This window comes from Dendrobates tinctorius, unplaced genomic scaffold (assembly GCF_039654945.1).
Source record: "Dendrobates tinctorius isolate UK_male_01 unplaced genomic scaffold, ASM3965494v1 ptg000098l, whole genome shotgun sequence".
In the NCBI taxonomy this organism is placed as follows: domain Eukaryota; kingdom Metazoa; phylum Chordata; class Amphibia; order Anura; family Dendrobatidae; genus Dendrobates; species Dendrobates tinctorius.
The window spans coordinates 28659534-28675728 of NW_027361766.1; the positions used below are offsets into that span (position 1 = coordinate 28659534).

The window sequence follows — 16195 nt, forward strand, 5'->3', positions numbered from 1 at the left end:
AAATTATTCTTACACGTTATTTTTTTTTTTTTTACTTTGTCCCAGGGTGTGACATTACCTTATAGTGTCAGATCGCTGATCTGACACTTTGCAGAGCACTATGTCAGATCAGCGATCTGACAGGCAGTGCAGGCGGCTTCTCAGTGCCTGCTCTCAGCAGGCACTGACAAGCCACCTCCCTACAGGACCCGGAAGGACCCCGCAGCCATCTTGGATCTGGGAACCTGCAGGGAGGAGGACATCGGAACAACACGATCACATCGCATTGTTCTGAGAGTCTCAGGGAAGCACACAGGGAGCCCCCTCCCTGCGCAATGCTTCCCTATGCCACAGGAATGCTGTGTGCCGGATCACAGATCGCAGTGTGCCTGGGGTTAAAGTCCCGGGAGCGGTCCCTGACTGCTCCTGGCACATAGTACCAGGTGTCAGCTGTGATGATCAGCTGACACCCAGCCGCGATCAGCTGTGCTCCCCCCGTGAGCGCGGCTGATCGTTATGACATATTATGTCGGTATGACATATTATCCCGTCCACGGTCATACGGACCCGGGTCACCTGGATGGGATAGTACATCATATGTCAGAAAGGGGTTAATGTATTTAATAGTTCCCTTAGGGGACTTGAAGCTGCGACTATCTGATCACTTGTGCTATACATAGCAGCACATTAGCACTGCTATGTATAGCAGAAATAATAGTCTCTTGTGAACACCAGCTACAGGCTGGCTTTCACAGGAAGATCATAATGACAGGTACGGGAGTCATCAGCAAATCCACGGTTGTCATGGCAACCCATCGGTACCCTGCGATCACATCGTGGGTATGCTGATGCGAGTGTGGAATGACATACCCCCTGCTAATGCTTGTTAAATCCCCCACAGGTGAGTATAATAAAACTTATTTTTCAGCTCTTACAGGTCGGGTTGGGGGCTTATCTACAGCATTATGGAATGCTGTATATAAGCCCTGAAAGGTGATGGCCGTATCTTATATCAGCCAAAACTGCTGACAGGTTCCCTTTAAATCAGTCATCATGTACAGGAAAAGATGCGAGCTTGTTGTGTGAGCCTACATCAAAGGCGTGGACATGACTTTTGACGGATAAATATGTCAAAGGTCGTGAAGGGGTTAAAGAAAATGTTAAAACGTTTTTCCACTGCTTGGACAACCCCTATTTAATTATTATATTCCCTAGTGTAAATTAAAGCAACTTATTGTCACCTCCAACACACAGATGCCGTTCTAGTGATGTTGACGTCACTTTTCCCATGGATCATATGACATTATTATACCAAGTGAGCACTGCAGCCAATCAGTGGCCATTATTGGGCTGCTTTACTCACATTTCCTTTACATATCTGAGGTATGTGCTAAAGAAGTGTAAGAGATGTTGTACATTAGCAACTGCTGATTGGATTCAGGAAACATGTGGCATGACAATGTCACATGAGCCTCAGGGAACCTAGTGCCAACATTGCTAGAATGGAAAGTATCATTTTGCTATTTTTATTCTACCCTTTTGGAGTATATAAGAAGAGTTTGTCGCAGCTGTGGACAACCTCTTTAAAGAAAATCTGTAAGTAGGATCAACTCTCCTAAGCCGTCCATGTGGGCATGTAGATCATAGAAAGCTGAATAAAATATCTTGATATCTGCAATCTTATGTCTTATTCCCGAGAAATCCATGTTTCTCTTAATCATGTAAATCAGCTGTTAGGACCTATTTGCCGAATACTGACGTGCATGAGAATCTGCCTCCAGAGCATGTTTTGGATGAAGAACAATGACATCTGCAATACGCTGTGTCCCAAAAGACAAAAAAGGGAACCCCATCTCTCAAACAACCATCTAGATAGCACTGTCACAGCTTCATTTAAGAGGCTAAACAGCCACCATTGGTACTAATAATGGTCATGGCCAGGGTGTTAGTACTAATATACAGCTGATACTTTCTACTTGAATCGTTGGGTCCATTCCAGCACCTCTACTTTATTGACATTGAAACATTTCTTCGCCAATCTCAAAGTATGCTTCGAGTCGTTGTCCTGGTGGAACACTATATTGTCCTTTTCATACCTATAGTATTTAAGTGTACCTAGTTGCTCGTTCTCCAAGATACTCGCAAATAACTCAGCACTGAGACCTCCATCGATCCTGGACAAATATCTAATGCCATTGACTATGAAACAACCCCATATCATAAGGCCTCCTCCACCAAACTTGGCAGTTGCTTCAATTTCTCGATTCGCTTACCCCTTTTTCCCTTGTTTTTTTCAGACCTATTTGAACTCATCAGAGCCAAGTCTATTGACTTTCGTTTCCTTGCTCCAAATCACCAGTTTCCAATATTCTACTGTCCAATTTTCATACTTTTTTAAAACTCGGGCTTACATCTCTTATGACAATATTGAAGTTGAGGCTTTTTTCGGGCCAATAATACAGGCTTAAGTAATGTCCGTCACACAGTGCCTGCATGGATGTCTGTGATCTCACTATCACGAGCCACCTCCCCTGCACTGTTTGTCGCACAAGAACTGATAGACCTTGTGGTGAGCTGAGTTGTTGACTCCGATACTTTGCCTGGACATCCACCTCTTGGCTTTTTAAAGGACGAACTTCATTTTGTATTCTTCCAACTATCTTGGCACTGACATGATGCAGTTTAGCAATGTTCTTGGCTGAGAAACCACTATTGATGAGCTGCATGATGCTGTTTCTCTTTTCATGGGAAATCTTTGTGGCTGCTCCTCAATTTGAACCAGTGACTCTTGCTTGGGAATCAACTAGTGATAAGCAAACATGCTCAGATAAGGTCTTATGACAGCATGCTCAGGGTGCTAACCGAGTGTCTTCAGCATGCTCGAAAAGTATGTTCAAGTCCCCGCTGCATGTCTCACGGTTATTCAAAAGCTGTTGTGGTGCCCCTGAGGGTTCAGTCGCCACAGAGGTACTTGTACCCCTCCATTCAGGTAAGGTGGAAACACTTGACCACACTCCCAACACCTGCATTCCACACAACATAGTAGTGTAGCAAAGCACCTTTGGTGGCTGCCTGCTTGGAACATGAAGCGTGCTGGGAGGCAGGTGGAGTTTAGTTTGCACTCAAAAGAGCGGGAAGAGGGTAGGATTCAGTTAGTTGGTCACAGGAGTCTGACGAGGTCAGTCTGTGAAAGAAGATCCCCTGAGTGGGATGGATGAAGGAAGTGCTGCAGCCGTCCTCAATGACCTGGGTCGGCTGGCACAGGAAAGGAACTTTGATAGAAAGCCTGACTCTCCATAAGAAGGGAAAGATTAGTACGGAACATGAGGAGAAGAAGAGAACTAAGGATTAGGGTTAGAGGAGAACCCTTCCCAAGTTCTAAGCGCAAGGCCGGTGTCCGGTCCCCGAGGTTGTATGGATACTAATGGTCTTGCAGCAGACACCGGAGGAATAGAAGTTGCCACCGCTTTATTCCCACACCAGACTTGGGGGCACAACAGCAACGTGTGTGAGCTGGGACTAGGTAGAAGGAGTCCCTGAAGCAGGCTACAGCTGTCTGCCGTACAAGTAAAATTCCTAGGAACATCTGACAGGAGGAACTCCAGTGTAACCCAGTACTGTGAGTACTTCACTAAAAGGCGCTAAGAGGGAGACATTCAGAAAAGGCACATATGTTGGCGGAGTGTTGGAAAGGAGTACTTAATCTTGCCAGGAAGTTGGCTGAGCTCCTGACCCGGAGGACACGGCACGGATGCGGGTTCTTGTGCCACAACAGACTACATCCCCTGCGCCTGACACTACACTATCTATGTGTCACGTCACCTACTCTGCCCTGGGACTACAGCCCTGCCTGTGGAGGGCTATAACATCATTGCTGTACCACACCATCTGTCCCAGAGGGTCTGTCTGCAGCGTCGGTGTAACACCCTCATTGCCGAACACCACAGGTGGCGTCACGAATCACTCATAAACTTTCATCACCATAAGCACACTGAACATTCCCCTTTTACATTGACGCCCAGGGCCACGGGCCGGGTCCCAGCTGCCATGACATCTCCCATTGAAGCTCATCGGGCCCGGTACCGAGTACCCCGCTGCCCTGGGAGGGTGACCCACTGCAACACATGCAGGGATTGCCTGTTTGTTAGACTATCCCTGCGTGTTGCAGACATGCAGACGCAGGGACTCGGACATACTTTTCGAGCATCCCAAAGACACTCGGTTAGCACCTGAGCATGATCAGGTGCTCATTACTAGAATCGGCCTAATAATACACTGAGCTATTAAAGAATGTGAGAACAGGTTATATTTTGTAGTATTCGCGGAAGAAAAAGATTTTTCCACCACCAGGAGCAAAACAGTGACAATGCAGTGAGGTGACAAGAATCTGCATAACTAATTATATGCTAAATAGTTGCAAGTCAAATTTATGTAGGAGATAGCCAAGATGATTGTCTATAGAAAGATGGAAGTCTCACGTTCGAAGTAGTAGTGGATGGTGACATTTGGAGCCTGAAATTAAAAGTTCAAAACATTGTTACCATTTTGCTCATCAGTGTATCAATGTTGTTTCATGAAAACACATACAAGACCCCCTTAGTATCTGCTACATCCATTTGCAACACAATTTGTTACCTAAGTATCATTTTAGTTCACTGATAAAAAACCCACAAATGATATATATATATATAGAAAGTACAACTTGCTGGGTTGATGCAATGGATTAGCTACTTGACAACTAATATGTATGTATGCAACTTTAGAGTATACTGTTTTTGTCACTTTGTCGCTGTTTTTGTCGTTTTTGTCGCTAAAGTAATTGAGTCACATTTTGACTGGATTGATTATTTATCAAAACGGGTGCTTGTCCAAAGCCGCCACCTCTGATATATGCTGTGCCCAATGCTGATAATGATACCTACAATGAAGGGGACCAAGTAACTTATTCTTGTTCAGAAGGTTATAATTTCATTCCATCCATAAGTAATATTGCAACTTGTGATGCTGATGGAAGTTGGACCAAATTTCCAGAAGCCTTCTGTCGTAGTAAGTATATGTTTTGTCAAACACAGAACTGCTGAGCTTCTTATTGTATTGCAGCTGTATTTGTCTTTAATGGGACTGAATGAAAACCTTGATTTCAATGATTGACAGGTGTGTCCCAATACTTTTGCCCATATTGTGTATGTCTCCGGGTTCCCCCAAGACCTCTCCAGCACATGACAACAATCACCTCTCCATGATGGCGTGGCCTAAGGCATTTCGCGGTCCATGTACAGAGTTCAATGCTTGGACCATCCACAGATCTTCTCACCTCAACTCATCAGCCCCATGTATGTTAATAAGGCTCAGTCCAGGTCAGAAGACCAGTGATCGGTCTGGGCATTGTCCTCCGTGCAAGGGCCATGGATTACAGCTGTCGGTCTTGGCCTTAGGCTGCCTCACACCTGCATTCAGACATTACATTTGCCTTTTCCGTTTTTAGAAACAGACAAATGGAGTTAATGATGGAGCTCAATCCTATGCATATCTGATATGAATGGAAGTAAAGGGACCCCGTTAAATATTGTGTAGGTCTTCTGGGTTCCTCTATATATTTGTATTTAGAATGGAAGAAAAAGAGCATCATGCAGAACATTGATTTTCTGTCCTTAAACTGAACATATTAGAACCCAGATGCATCCTATAATCAGTTGGATCCCAATTTTTCCCTTTGTATCAGATTTGTAGTGGGTTAATTTTGAACAATTTATTCTTTTTGCTTCTAAAAACAGAACAGATGTCTGGCATTTCCAAATGCAAGTGAGAAAGTAGACTATGCTATTACATTCAAAACTTAGAAAAGACAAAATGAAAAAAAAACCCTGCTGTAATTAAATAAGTAAAAAGCAAAAGTGCATTTAAATCATACAGAGTTCTTAGTAATACTGTATTTGATCAAACATAGCATAAAAGCCGTCCCACCATCGACAAGGTGACTCTGTGGTCGGGGCGGTCCTACACTGTCTAATATTAAAAACCTTATCATGTGTCAATGTTGACGTCTGTGTGAATAAGGGCAGACAAGGATCGGGTCCCAACCAGTGGACACCAGTCAGGGGAAACCTTTAAATACAATTTCCAGCTCAGGAGAGTGAGGCCACACCCCAGCTTGCACAGAATGCAAAAATACAGAGAAAAAACACAAATATTGAGCTTGGTTTGAGGTGGTACACATGTAGCATATAAATGCATGTTCACATGGCCAAAAAGCATACAAAACCTACAAAAGACAAAATGAAAAAAACCCTGCTGTAATTAAATAAGTAAAAAGCAAAAGTGCATTTAAATCATACAGAGTTCTTAGTAATACTGTATTTGATCAAACATAGCATAAAAGCCGTCCCACCATCCACACCACTGATAAAAAACCCACAAATGAAATATATATAGAAAGTACAACTTGCTGGGTTGATGCAATGGATTAGCTACTTGACAACTAATATATATGTATGCAACTTTAGAGTATACTGTTTTTGTCGCTTTGTCGCTGTTTTTGTCGTTTTTGTCGCTAAAGTAATTGAGTCACATTTTGACTGGATTGATTATTTATCAAAACAGGTGCTTGTCCAAAGCCGCCACCTCTGATATATGCTGTGCCCAATGCTGATAATGATACCTACAATGAAGGGGACCAAGTAACTTATTCTTGTTCAGAAGGTTATAATTTCATTCCATCCATAAGTAATATTGCAACTTGTAATGCTGATGGAAGTTGGACCAAATTTCCAGAAGCCTTCTGTCATAGTAAGTATATGTTTTGTCAAACACAGAACTGATGAGCTTCTTATTGTATTGCAGCTGTATTTGTCTTTTTCATATGTTTTACAACTCACTGTGATATAATAATTTGCTATCCGTGCATCTGGTTACCTATATTGCAGCTGAAAAAGGGAAAGCGTCACAATAAAATTCTGAATTCTGCTGCAGCTTCTAAAAGTTCAACTGTTCTTGAGATTGTTGGGAGTCTCATCTGTTGGACTCCTTTCCCATGGATAACTTACAATTTTGGGAAAACTCTCAGAATTTATAGTTGAAGCCAAAATTTGGGTGTGTTTTGATGTGTGGGAGTAGAACATTTATGAAAAGCATTAAATTAAAGAGGTGGTCTCTGTTACAGAATACAATTTTCCATCTAGAAAAGCTTTTCGAGCAAAACATTCTTTTACAATTATTAGTGCAGGTAGACTGCATGGCTAGGGGCTAGATTTTATACATCTGTGATAATGGGACTGAATGAAAACCTTGACTTCAATGATTGACAGGTGTGTCCCAATACTTTTGCCCATATTGTGTATGTCTCTGGGTTCCCCCAAGACCTCTCCAGCACATGACAACAATCACCTCTCCATGATGGCGTGGCCTAAGGCATTTCGCGGTCCATGTACAGAGTTCAATGCTTGGACCATCCACAGATCTTCTCACCTCAACTCATCAGCCCCATGTATGTTAATGAGGCTCAGTCCAGGTCAGAAGACCAGTGATCGGTCTGGGCATTGTCCTTCGTACAAGGGCCATGGATTACAGCTGTCGGTCTTGGCCTTAGGCTGCTTCACACCTGCATTCAGACATTACATTTGCCTTTTCCGTTTTTAGAAACAGACAAATAGAGTTAATGTTGGAGCTCAATCCTATGCATATCTGATATGAATGGAAGTAAAGGGACCCCGTTAAATATTGTGTAGGTCTTCTGGGTTCCTCTATATATTTGTATTTAGAATGGAAGAAAAAGAGCATCATGCAGAACATTGATTTTCTGTCCTTAAACTGAACATATTAGAACCCAGATGCATCCTATTATCAGTTGGATCCCAATTTTTCACATTTCCAAATGCAAGTGAGAAAGTAGACTATGCTATTACATTCACAGTTTCCAAGCAACTTTTTTGCCAACATGTTGCATGTACCTTTGCACTTTGCTTTGGTTCTGTTGCTGTTATAACAATGCTACTCACACATGAGAGCGATATGAGGTATCACAAGAACAGTTTCTATTTACGTACCAGTTGGTTTATTTTAGTCCTCATAAACCACATCACAGGAACACTTAAATACAGCCTTTGTCCGACATAAAGTAAAACATAAAGTAACAAGTCCATACAATTGTGCTGATTAGCCCAACTGGCTTAGAGTCCAGCATCTTAGTCCTTTAGCAAAGGCACTCAATCCAGGAGATGTGCACTCCTCCATACACACAAACATGTCTGAAACAAACAAGTCTCATTTTTCAAAGTGAACCACACCCGGGGTGGAGATATGGTGAGCAGCCAACTCTCCCAACTCTTCAACTGCTCACAGTCAAACTGTCATGGCCGATTAACAACTTTTAGTCTTATATATGCTAAAGCATTACTCCAGGATAACCTCCCATCCACTAGGTGTCCTACGTCCATCTTACACTGTGTATAATCAGAGTTAACTGAGTTGTTACATGGGACTGCAGGTTTCATATACATTGTGTGTGCTCAAAGAGTTATCTGTGGTGTTACATAGTACTGCAGGTAACAACTACTACATTATCTGTACTCAGTTATCACTGTGTTATACATAGTAACCCAGTAACATAGTTAGCAAGGCCGAAAAAAGACTTTGTCCATCCAGTTCAGCCTATATTTTGTCAGAATAAATCCCCAGATCTACGTCCTTCTAAAGAACCTAATAACTGTAAGATACAATATTGTTACGCTCCAGGAAGACATCCAGGTCTCTCTTGAACCCCTTGACTGAGTTCGCCATCACCACCGGCACCTCCTCAGGCAGGGAATTCTAGATTCTCACTGCCCTAACAGTAAAGAATCCTCTTCTATGTTGGTGGAAAAACCTTCTCTCCTCCAGACGCAGAGAATGCCCCCTTGTGACCGTCACCTTCCTTGGTATATCAGATCCTTGGAGAGATATTTGTATTGTCCCCTTATATATTTATACATGGTTATTAGATTGCCCCTCAGTTGTCTTTTTTCTAGACTAAATAATCTTTTATGTTACATGGTTATCTGTTATGTTACCTAAGATATCTGTAATGTTACATGGGACTGCAGGTAGCATCTACTACATTATATGTACTCATTTATTACTGTGTTATCTGTGGTGTTACATAGGCCTGCAGGTGACTTTTACTACATTATCACATCGTATCACAATCCTGCTGTAATTAAATAAGTAAAAAGCAAAAGTGCATTTAAATCATACAGAGTTCTTAGTAATACTGTATTTGATCAAACATAGCATAAAAGCCGTCCCACCATCCACACCACTGATAAAAAACCCACAAATGAAATATATATAGAAAGTACAACTTGCTGGGTTGATGCAATGGATTAGCTACTTGACAACTAATATATATGTATGCAACTTTAGAGTATACTGTTTTTGTCGCTTTGTCGCTGTTTTTGTCGTTTTTGTCGCTAAAGTAATTGAGTCACATTTTGACTGGATTGATTATTTATCAAAACAGGTGCTTGTCCAAAGCCGCCACCTCTGATATATGCTGTGCCCAATGCTGATAATGATACCTACAATGAAGGGGACCAAGTAACTTATTCTTGTTCAGAAGGTTATAATTTCATTCCATCCATAAGTAATATTGCAACTTGTAATGCTGATGGAAGTTGGACCAAATTTCCAGAAGCCTTCTGTCATAGTAAGTATATGTTTTGTCAAACACAGAACTGATGAGCTTCTTATTGTATTGCAGCTGTATTTGTCTTTTTCATATGTTTTACAACTCACTGTGATATAATAATTTGCTATCCGTGCATCTGGTTACCTATATTGCAGCTGAAAAAGGGAAAGCGTCACAATAAAATTCTGAATTCTGCTGCAGCTTCTAAAAGTTCAACTGTTCTTGAGATTGTTGGGAGTCTCATCTGTTGGACTCCTTTCCCATGGATAACTTACAATTTTGGGAAAACTCTCAGAATTTATAGTTGAAGCCAAAATTTGGGTGTGTTTTGATGTGTGGGAGTAGAACATTTATGAAAAGCATTAAATTAAAGAGGTGGTCTCTGTTACAGAATACAATTTTCCATCTAGAAAAGCTTTTCGAGCAAAACATTCTTTTACAATTATTAGTGCAGGTAGACTGCATGGCTAGGGGCTAGATTTTATACATCTGTGATAATGGGACTGAATGAAAACCTTGACTTCAATGATTGACAGGTGTGTCCCAATACTTTTGCCCATATTGTGTATGTCTCTGGGTTCCCCCAAGACCTCTCCAGCACATGACAACAATCACCTCTCCATGATGGCGTGGCCTAAGGCATTTCGCGGTCCATGTACAGAGTTCAATGCTTGGACCATCCACAGATCTTCTCACCTCAACTCATCAGCCCCATGTATGTTAATGAGGCTCAGTCCAGGTCAGAAGACCAGTGATCGGTCTGGGCATTGTCCTTCGTACAAGGGCCATGGATTACAGCTGTCGGTCTTGGCCTTAGGCTGCTTCACACCTGCATTCAGACATTACATTTGCCTTTTCCGTTTTTAGAAACAGACAAATAGAGTTAATGTTGGAGCTCAATCCTATGCATATCTGATATGAATGGAAGTAAAGGGACCCCGTTAAATATTGTGTAGGTCTTCTGGGTTCCTCTATATATTTGTATTTAGAATGGAAGAAAAAGAGCATCATGCAGAACATTGATTTTCTGTCCTTAAACTGAACATATTAGAACCCAGATGCATCCTATTATCAGTTGGATCCCAATTTTTCACATTTCCAAATGCAAGTGAGAAAGTAGACTATGCTATTACATTCACAGTTTCCAAGCAACTTTTTTGCCAACATGTTGCATGTACCTTTGCACTTTGCTTTGGTTCTGTTGCTGTTATAACAATGCTACTCACACATGAGAGCGATATGAGGTATCACAAGAACAGTTTCTATTTACGTACCAGTTGGTTTATTTTAGTCCTCATAAACCACATCACAGGAACACTTAAATACAGCCTTTGTCCGACATAAAGTAAAACATAAAGTAACAAGTCCATACAATTGTGCTGATTAGCCCAACTGGCTTAGAGTCCAGCATCTTAGTCCTTTAGCAAAGGCACTCAATCCAGGAGATGTGCACTCCTCCATACACACAAACATGTCTGAAACAAACAAGTCTCATTTTTCAAAGTGAACCACACCCGGGGTGGAGATATGGTGAGCAGCCAACTCTCCCAACTCTTCAACTGCTCACAGTCAAACTGTCATGGCCGATTAACAACTTTTAGTCTTATATATGCTAAAGCATTACTCCAGGATAACCTCCCATCCACTAGGTGTCCTACGTCCATCTTACACTGTGTATAATCAGAGTTAACTGAGTTGTTACATGGGACTGCAGGTTTCATATACATTGTGTGTGCTCAAAGAGTTATCTGTGGTGTTACATAGTACTGCAGGTAACAACTACTACATTATCTGTACTCAGTTATCACTGTGTTATACATAGTAACCCAGTAACATAGTTAGCAAGGCCGAAAAAAGACTTTGCTAATCCAGTTCAGCCTATATTTTGTCAGAATAAATCCCCAGATCTACATCCTTCTAAAGAACCTAATAACTGTAAGATACAATATTGTTACGCTCCAGGAAGACATCCAGGTCTCTCTTGAACCCCTTGACTGAGTTCGCCATCACCACCGGCACCTCCTCAGGCAGGGAATTCTAGATTCTCACTGCCCTAACAGTAAAGAATCCTCTTCTATGTTGGTGGAAAAACCTTCTCTCCTCCAGACGCAGAGAATGCCCCCTTGTGACCGTCACCTTCCTTGGTATATCAGATCCTTGGAGAGATATTTGTATTGTCCCCTTATATATTTATACATGGTTATTAGATTGCCCCTCAGTTGTCTTTTTTCTAGACTAAATAATCTTTTATGTTACATGGTTAGCTGTTATGTTACCTAAGATATCTGTAATGTTACATGGGACTGCAGGTAGCATCTACTACATTATATGTACTCATTTATTACTGTGTTATCTGTGGTGTTACATAGGCCTGCAGGTGACTTTTACTACATTATCACATCGTATCACAATCCTTGGATTGGCCGTCGACTCTCCTGACCTTAGCATGACAGCTGTATAGAAATATATGCTGTCGCACTCAGCTCAGGAGAGCTGACTGCCAGTCTGAGGATTGTGAGGTGATCCTCGCATGAGTAATATGGTAGTCTGACTTCACCCTAACAGGGTTATGGGTTAGCGGCCCTCTCAGATGTCCCCCTGCCCCCCCATGCTCATCCCCTAGCTTTGCATCTGCCACAATCAACAAGTTGTCACCTATTCCATAGATAGGTGATTATTACTTGTTTTCACCAGACAACTCATCATGGATAGCATCTTCTGTATCTACTGTTAAGCACCAACATATAGATGAGGCTTGTGCCTAACTGAGGAATGCCAATTTGCTATGCAGTATAACCTGGACTGTTTTCTGCAATGTACTTGTTAGTTCTAACAGTGTTTTCAGAAAAAATTTGAACCGGATCCGTTACCTCCCCAAAACAGGAATTTTTCCAAAGCCTAAAAATTTGTCCTTTGCTGTGCCCAATGCTGAGAAAGAAGTCTACAAAGAAGGAGACAACGTCACATATTCTTGTTTACCCACTTATAACTACATCTCAGCCTTAAATAATGTTTCCACCTGTGGAGAAAACGAAACATGATCAACATGTAACAAGGGCCAAAGTGATAGTCATGGCGAGGGGCTGCTGTTCCGGCACGCCCTGGCACCCCACAAAAACCTAACAGCTCTCCATCCTACTCATGACTACTACCTCAGGAACACATTCTCCAAACCCTTCTCTAGCTCCTCCCACTAGCCATCTTCCTATTGGCTTAACTAATTCTTATCCTAACTTGATCTAATCTCCTAATCCAGAGTGCCCTCCACTGTTCTAAAGGGGGCTTTACACATAGCGATATCGCTAGCAATATCGCTAAAGCGTCACCGATTTAGTGACTCAGCAGCGATATTGCTAGCGATATCGCTGTGTGATACTTACCTCCGACCGGCTCCCCCGCTGTCTGTCGCTGATCGCGCAAGATCGACCGGGTCCATTTCTCATCGGGCGCTTCCTGCTGGGCTTCCTGCTGGCGCCGACGAGCGACGCGTGGACGCGGGCGGGAGGACGTCAGGATCACCTCGTCTGAAAGGTAAGTAACGACCGCTGCTGCGTCGCTACATCGCTGGTGAGTCTGCCTGTTTGGCAGCTCACTAGCTACCATTTAGTGATACATCAGCGATCCCGACCGGGTCGTATCATGGTCGGGATCGCTGGTGCATCGCTAAATGTAAATGGGGCTTTAGTCCTATATTACCCCTTACTAATGCTAAACTTTACATTATTACTATATCTCCCTATCTCTATCCCTAGCCCATACAGTTATATATAACTTATACAACATATGAACATAATAAGTACAATTACAACAATATCACATTACATGACACTTTATGTGCAAACGTACCCGATTTAATTAGGAAAGTGTGCAAAGGAATGCAGGGCATAAGCTAGCCCCAGTACACCACCTACAAACATTTCAGAAGGTCTTCTGTAAAAGTAATTCATATTAATTTATTTTATGTGCTACAGTCAAATACCGTACAGGTCATTTATTGCCCAATATAGACAGGTGTGCCAAAATACTATGTACACAGAACGATCATTAATATGATCATTCTGCATGCATACAATAAATACCATTTTATTGATAGTCCATCGCCTGTTTATAAAGGACTATGTGATAAAGATGAATTTAAAGGCAACTTAAAAAATTATCGTATCCAACAAACGAGCGTTTTGTTCGTTCATCTGATGGATGCTGCTGGCCTAGTTAGACGACTGATAGTTGAGAATGAGAACTCCTATGAATACTTGTTCCCCAATTATCAGCCTGTCTAAATATACCTTTAGTGGCCTACCAATGAACCCTGACTGATGATTCAGAGGGAAAAAAGAATTGGGTGTCACAGGGATATCACGACAAAAAGGAGCTAGAAGATCTGGTCTGGTTTCACAAACTCCTGCACTGGTTAGAAGTACTTCAGCATCGTAATAAACAGTGCATGATTTTTCCTTGCTAGCAGTGGGAGGGTTAATCTGTTCAGTTGGAGCTTTTCTACTTGGATTGTCTCAGCTGTTCAGTGTTGGTCACTCCCCTTTGCTATATATGCTCACTAGGGATGAGCAAGTATATTCGCAAGTATTCGGTACTCTGCGAGTAATGCGGTACTTGGAACATAGCGAGTATTTCACTACTCGCCTCGCAATATTCTAATCTCTCGCTCAGTATGTTAGCCAATCACAGTAATGTCGCAGACATCTTGGATGTGGCATTGCTATGATTGGCTAGCCACACAGCATCATAGATCAGTCATAGTCTATGACTCATAGGTTCTATATAAGCCCTGCCGCCACCATATTCTGCACATTGCATCCAGAACACAGCTAGTGCTAGCGTAGGGAGAGTGTGAGTAGCTGCTAGGGAGAGTTGTGCTTTTGCAAATCGTCCATAAATCATCTCAAAAACACAAAAGCTCTTGTGAGAGCTACCTGCAGTATTTTAGTAGTAGGTGACTGTAGTGCAGGGAGACAGGCGTTACAGTACATACATAGTACCTCAATATCTCAGCTCTTCTGAGAGGTGAAAGTGCTATATAAGGTAAGGGAGTAGTGACAGTTTTCCCAGCTATTTTTGGGGTCACATTTACCCCTGCAGGCCAATATTTTTGCCCTTGCGGTGCTGTTTACACACTGAATAGCACGCATGGTACTGTACAACTGAGACGCAGCCAGCATCACTGTCTTCTGTGGTGACTGTCGAGCTAAATCTTCGGCTTTAACCTCAGGCCAATTTTTTTGCCCTTGCGGTGCTGTTTGTAAAACACTAAGCAGTGCTAGGCTGTAGTGCTACCTTCCACAAAGCATAAACTGCTCCTTGTTCCCCAATATCTGCATCTGAACATCTGCAACTATATCACAAAACCCCCAAATTCCCAAAAAGCCTGTTGTGAAGGGACAGGGACATGGACATGGACATGGGCGTGGGATTGTCAGCGGTGCCTGACAAGGCACTGAGTCTAGGAAACAGATGAAGGTTGATGCATCTATGTTCCTGGTGAAAATTCCAGGTCTGGAACGTAAGCATGTCTGGAAGCCAGAAGAGCAAGAGCAGACATTGTCTTGGATGGCAGCTAAGGGCTTAACGAAATTTTCTATCAGCACCCAATCTTCCACAATCACACAGTCTACTGTTGAAACACAGAACACTGGGTCATCCAATCCTGAACCTGGTCCTACTTCCTCCCCCCTCAGCAGTCACAGGAAACATTTGACCCCAAGCTTGGCCATTCCGATGATCTGTTTGGTACATATGATCCTTTGGTTGCCTCTGGCCTCTCAATGTGGAACATTGAAGAGGAACGTGAGGAGGTATCTTCGGTTCATGGCCAAATATTTGAAAACCCACGGCCAGAAGAAAGTCACTTTGAGCCACGTGATATACCGGCTCAAGAGGTGGAAGCTAATGAGGATGAGACACAGTTGCCATCTGGTCAGCCGACAATATCAATAGGGAAGGAGGATGACATGGACAACAAGGTGGTCGATGATGAGTACCACTGATCTGACCTGGACCGTTGGTACGCATAGCCAGCACAGCAGCACAGAGGAAGAAGGTGGATACATAGCACCAACAAAGGCACCAAGGACTACTGGTTTGAGCAGAGTGCGAAGTGTGTCAACTGTTCCCAAGAGCAATCCCTCTGTGCCTCAAGTCAAGGCAAGGGGGTGTTCATTTTCAGTCTGGAATTTTTTTTCGGATAGTCCTTCTGAACCAAACATTGTCATCTGTAGCATCTGCCATACGAAGCTGAGCAGAGGCCAGGGCAAAGGCAACCAGAGCACCACCAGTATGCAGAAACACATGGCAGCCAAGCACCCTAGTCGGTGGGCAGAACAACAGAGTACCAAATCAGTGTCTGCGGGTCAAAACACTGCCATGTTGCCTGTGATCCATACTTCCCAATCTGCTGGCCAGGAAGCAGGTACTCATACCTCCTGCTCACAAGCTGCGGTTGCAGAGACACAGGACACAACAATCCCATTCACTTGTTTGTCCCAGCCAAGCGTCCAGTTGTCCGTGCCCCATATCTATGAAAGGAAGCATAAATACCAA

The 16195-nt window shown here is 42.7% G+C and overlaps 1 protein-coding gene across 1 annotated transcript in view; it reads left to right on the plus strand.

Annotated features, from left to right (window-relative positions):
- Window positions 1–4845: 4845 nt before the first annotated feature.
- The window catches only part of LOC141099196 (protein lev-9-like), a 53051-nt gene continuing 41701 nt past the window's right edge, over window positions 4846–16195 (plus strand). The window contains exons 1-3 of the mRNA XM_073587333.1: window positions 4846–5025; window positions 6580–6765; window positions 9473–9658. The gene's annotated coding sequence lies outside the window, so the exon portion shown is untranslated. The remainder of the gene's footprint in view (window positions 5026–6579; window positions 6766–9472; window positions 9659–16195) is intronic.